Here is a 5,630-nt window from a genome sequence, read left to right on the forward strand (position 1 = left end):
CTGCTGACTGAACGATGGGTGTGAGGTCACATGTATTTATCTTCCATCATGACGCTGTATTTCCTTCTGGAGGGAAAGGAAACTTGTCTTCATGGCATTTCTGCACTGATACTTTAATTTTAGAGGACCTCACTGTAAAAAAAAAAAAAAAAAAAAAGGATCAAGAGTATAAGCTGTCCAGGGAAGGATCTTAAATTCTTTAAATATTTAAAGTAATATGAAGTGGAAACAGTCCACAGAAAAATGTCATCAGCTATCTGCTACCAACTTAAATGTCTGTTTGCACTTCCACTGAGGACTGAGCTAACCTACTCCCTCTGTGCCTGGATTAGTCTCATAGAGCCAGAAACCTTTCTCAGAAAAAGTCTTTCTCAGAAATCACATTCCTGAATATTCTTTTTATGAGTCTGCAACTGTAGTAACTTGGCTGTCTGTTATTTTTCTCCAGTGCTGGCAATTTGTTGTTTCTCTCAAATGTTCATCTGGCTCTGTTTTGCTTAATCGTGGTGTCTCCCAAAGGTCTGCACTAATGAGTTTCTGCATTCATACCATATGCTTTCTTTGCCATGGAGAAATTTTGTTGTATAGAAAACAGATTTTGAGCCTCTTTTTATTCCCTTCCTCTTCTATCCTCAATTCTGAAATATCTTCTAGGCAGAAGAGGCTTCAGGGGGCCCTTCACCCTGCTAGTTAGAATCAGACCACATCTTAACAACACTCCCGTGTAATTTAGATATGTGGCAACACTTTGAAAGTCATTGTCCTTCAAAAAGTTCCTTCCTGATTTGGATTTAGATTAACTAGCTTTTTTGGAGCCTTCATTTCAAATCCCAGAGGCCAAGGTCATCCACACACTCAAAAAGTGGTGGCAGCTCCAGGTGACAAGAGATACCAGCTTCCTCTTGAAAGAACTGCACTTCTCAGGGTGGCATTTACAGCCTGGTGGGATGGGGAAGGACTGCTCTTGAGCAAGTGGAGATTTCAGAAGGTTATAGGTGGCTCAAGGTACCTAGAAGACCAGCACTGGAGCACAAACCTCTCAGCAAAGACCAAGCTGGCTGCCCTGGAGTTTAATCACAGCTAGCAAAGAGAAGGTCCAGAGTTGGACAGAGTACTTTAGATGGCATCTTATGGGAGTGGAGTAGAGGGAGAAAATCACCTCCTTTAACCTGCTGGCCATGCTTCTTCTGATGCAGCCCCAGGATACAGTTGGCTTTCTGGGCTGCAGTTGCACATTGTTGGCTCACGCTGAGCTTTTCCTCAACCAGCACCCCCAAGTTTTTCTCAAGACTGCTCTCAATCCATACTCCACCCAACCTGTATTTGTGTTTGGGATTGCCCTGATCCAGCTGCAGGGCTTCGCACTTGGCCTTGTTAGCCTTCGTGAGATTGGCATGGGTCCACCTCTCCAGCCTGTCATGGTCCCCCTGGATGGGGGTTCCTTTCCCTCTAGTGTGCCAGCTGCACCACACAGCTGGATGTCATGGGTAAACTTGCTGAAGGTGCACTCGATCCTGCTGTCCATGCCACCAACAAAGATGTTAAACAGCACTGGTCCCAGTACTGATCCTTGAGGTTCACCGCTTCTCACTGGTCTCCACCTGGACCTTGAACTGTTGACAGCAACTCTCTGAGTACAGCCATCCAGCCAATTCCTTATCCATCAAGTGGTCCATTTATCAAATCTGTGTCTTTCCAATTTAGAGACCAGGATGTCTTGCACGACAGTGTCACATGCTTTGCACAAGTCCAGGTAGATGACGTCAGTTGCTCCTCCCTTATCCACTGATGCTCTAACTCCCTCCATCATAAAATGACACAGATATAAGATCTCATTTAGAATTATCCAGTTAGGAAACAGCCCAGCAAGGAATGCTCTTTACAAGAAAGTCCTGGGAGGACAATTATCCCCACCCTTTCTAGCAATTGCTCTCTCTCCACTCCCAGAAATTCCCAGCCCAGGGCACTTCTGGCACAGACCTTCAATGAACAGCAGTGTTTAGTTTAGCAGAGCACCACAAATCCAGCTTCAGTAGCACAAGAGTTGCCTCCTGCATTTTCTCCATAGGAATCACTTTGTATTTTTCTGTTGTAGGTGCAATGGAAGCAGTGTTCAAAGGACATTCCATTTTTCCAGATGGTCCATCAAATTGACAGTGTACACGAGAGTTGTTTGCTAATCTAGGTCCATGCACAGCCCGTTCTCTGGTACAAAATGTTATCCGTTGGTTGGAATGGGGGGACATAGGGAAGAACCTTGTGCTTTTGGTCCAGCGGGAAGGAAGATGGCTCACTCCAACACAGCTGTGTCAGGAAACCCCCTGGGCAGGGAGCCGTACATGCATTGTCCCTGTGTGAAGATGTTGACTGACCTGAAGGACAGAGGCAGGGACAGTGACGCTGATGTACACTGGGGCTAGGGGAATTGTGCAGAGGAGTTCATATTGGTGAGCACTGGGAATATGTGGCAGAACAGATTTGTTCAGAATAACTTTAGGGAAGAACAACAGTTTACCTATAGTGGATTACTTTTTTCTTTTTAATTTGTAGTATCAGATCAACAACAGCACCACTCCCTGATATCCCTCAGAAAGGTATTTTCTGGAGACTGTAATTTCTTGACCTGTTTATTACTGGAGGCTCAGGCAGGTCTGATGAACTTTGTCACCATCCCAGAGCAGCAGCCAGGAGAGCCAGCTTCCTTAGCAGTGATGACAATTACAGGCCATTACAGGGTTGTGCTGGACTTACCATTGCAACCCATCATAGCACTGAGGTGGAGATCTCAGACCCCGCTGGAGTCCTGTCTATGTCCTGCCTAAGACACTCACCACGGCTGAAGTGCATTGCTGATGTCCTGCCCTTGCTTTGTTGCAAATCTACTGGCAAGTAAGAAGAGTGTTAACACCAGTGGACAGCACTTTTCTCTGACAAATTTCTGTGCTTATGTCTTCAAGACACCAGTTCCAGTTTGTCTGCTGAAGTGAACTGCTGCTACAGTATTTTACAGATGCCTTTTTTTTTTTTTTCCTCAGATTTTTGACCAGGTGTCTGTTATATGCATTTTTTCAGTTACTATGGATTTTCTAGTTGTCTCATTTTGTTTTCTTTTGGCTGGTCTTACAGACAATTCCCAGTGTTCAGGATACTTTCATGTAAACACTGGGCTTACTCCTAGGATGTCTACTGATAAACTTGACTATTGGTTATACAAGCTCACATTTCTCACAAGCTGGCCAGACTTCTTGAAGCAGACTAAAGTATGTTGCATTAATGTATGGGAAGACACTTAAACTATTTTGTATTCATTTTCAATAAACCACAATTTCTCTGAAAGATCTGCCTAGAACCCTTGTCTCTCAACTTGAAATATATTTCTGAAAGTAATAAAATTTTCCATTACACCAGCAAAGTAGATATTAAATTTTATTTCTCTAAGTATCAGAACTTCTTGTCCCTCAAGGGGCATCTTCTGAGTATCTTTGCAAACTTGATAAATGAAGTACAATGAATCCAACTGATGTCCCACCTTCAGAGCAGGGTTATTATAAAATGAGGGAAAAAGAATGTTCCTACAGCACATAGAATCAGAAAAAAAAAAAATCTCTTTGTGTTTTTAGTATATTCTGACAAGGCATTTTAGTCCTCTATGTGCATTTAACTAAGGGCAGCTTGATGTACGCTTCACTCATTTAGAGAAAACACCCCTGTGAGGGATGACAAAACTATGTAAAAAAAAATAGAGCCTGGTGGTAAATTAATTGTGCAGCTTTGACCTATTATCTTTTTAATAGTCCATCTCCTCAGGACTTTCTCATTTCAGATAGCCTAGACTATTCAGCTGTGGCTCTGTCTTCCACTATTTCTTTTTCTTCTCCTTTATTAAATTCAAACTACAGGAGAAATGTTTCTTTCTCTTCATCCACTTATGGGCATCTCACCTGTTCTAGGCCAAAGGCAGGTGAAAGTCTGTCCAATACCAGTAGAAACTTTCATACATTGACCAAAAAAATCACTCTGGGAAAGTATGGTATTTTGTCACATGAAGAAAAAAATTGGCTGAAACGCCAGCACTTTTGAAGTGAGTGGAAATTTCCACATAGATTTCAGTGAACTTGGAGCTTTAGTCCTAGAGTTTGGGACCATGGAGCTGGGCTGTCTAGGAGTACACCCTGTGGTCATGGCCAGAAACACTGGCGATCACATCCCATTTGGATTATTATCACAGTTCAACACCGATCAGTAGTCTGGTATCTTCTTTTCCTGTTTTGTAGTCCTATTGTAGCTGTTGTCTGCTAGTTGTTTCCATGCCCAGTTAAAATCTTCATAGTCACTCTCCTCTCAAGGTGTCTGGTGTGGGGAAGGCAGGCGAGGAGGGCACGTGTCTTAAGAGAAGCCTGTCCTCAAATCCTGAAGTTCAATTTTCTTCTAGTCAGGCTGTCTGGCTCAAGAGGTTAAAGCCTCCTGTGGGAAACGGATCTGGCTGCTGTCAAAGAGCAGGGGATGAAGGGGATGTTTGATCCTTCTTTAAAATAACCTTAGACAAAACTGCATCTTCCTTGGACAACGCTTCCATCCGGCTATGCAGGCAGCCTGGGTATGGTGAGGCTCTCTGCTGCTCTCGGAGCTTATCTCATTCTCCCCTCACTTATCAAAAGCAAACCAAACATGCTCTTGATGCTGAAATAAGCTACCCTGATGTATAGACACCTGACCTATGTAGTGGTCAGTCTGTTGACAAGACACACACTTGGAAGAAGACTCTGAGACATCTGGGCTGTCTTGTCCTACCCAAACCTGCAGTTACCCAGCCCTGGCTGCTGTTGAAAGTACGGTACCAGACCAAATAGACCCTGCATTTGGTCTCCCAGGCTTAAATCCCACTACTTTCTTGAAACCCATCCTGCCAACCTCCAACCCACACAGTGGATCCTGCTTCTCAGCACCAAGCCAGGGCTGTCACAGCATTCATGTCTGATCAAAATGGCAGTTCTGTTACTCCTAAAATGATTTGCTGAACCTGAAGTAGGAGTTCTTAGCACAGAAATATGCACAGCGGGTACCACAGACCAAGCCAAGGAGCTTGGGGTTACCTCCTATCTACTAAGAGGTACAGCCATAAAAAAAGCCACCTGTTTCCCTCTGAAATGTCCCTCTGTGTGCAGGTAACAAGAATATGCAGCCTGAATTGTGATAGTAGTTGGAAATGTTTTAAAATCCATTTGCAGGTCACATCTAGCAGGCAGGCAGGCGATCATTAGCTCTGATTTTGTCATTTCCAATCACTCTCACTCATGTAGAAAGATCCTAGAGTGCCCTGGGATGTGATCTGCTCAGTTCTATTTTTGCCTGTCTCCTTCCTGAAGGAAGGTGATTTCTCACATATGGTTGTTTTCCAATTATCACTTGTTGAGACATGCTCCCTGGTTATGTTACAAAGAGAATCAGGTGGCAAGTACATATTTGCAAATCTTTATTCTAAGGCACAGGAATACCTTATTGATCTGGGCTTTGAACTGAAACTGTCGGGACTCTCTGGAATCACATTTCTTCTGGCTGAGTTGACCCCTTCTCTTACTCTTCCATGGGAGATACAGGCAATTAGGTATACTAACTTACTTGTGTGTGTG

Source organism: Merops nubicus, unplaced genomic scaffold, assembly GCF_000691845.1.
Source record: "Merops nubicus isolate BGI_N331 unplaced genomic scaffold, ASM69184v1 scaffold5497, whole genome shotgun sequence".
NCBI classification, from domain to species: domain Eukaryota; kingdom Metazoa; phylum Chordata; class Aves; order Coraciiformes; family Meropidae; genus Merops; species Merops nubicus.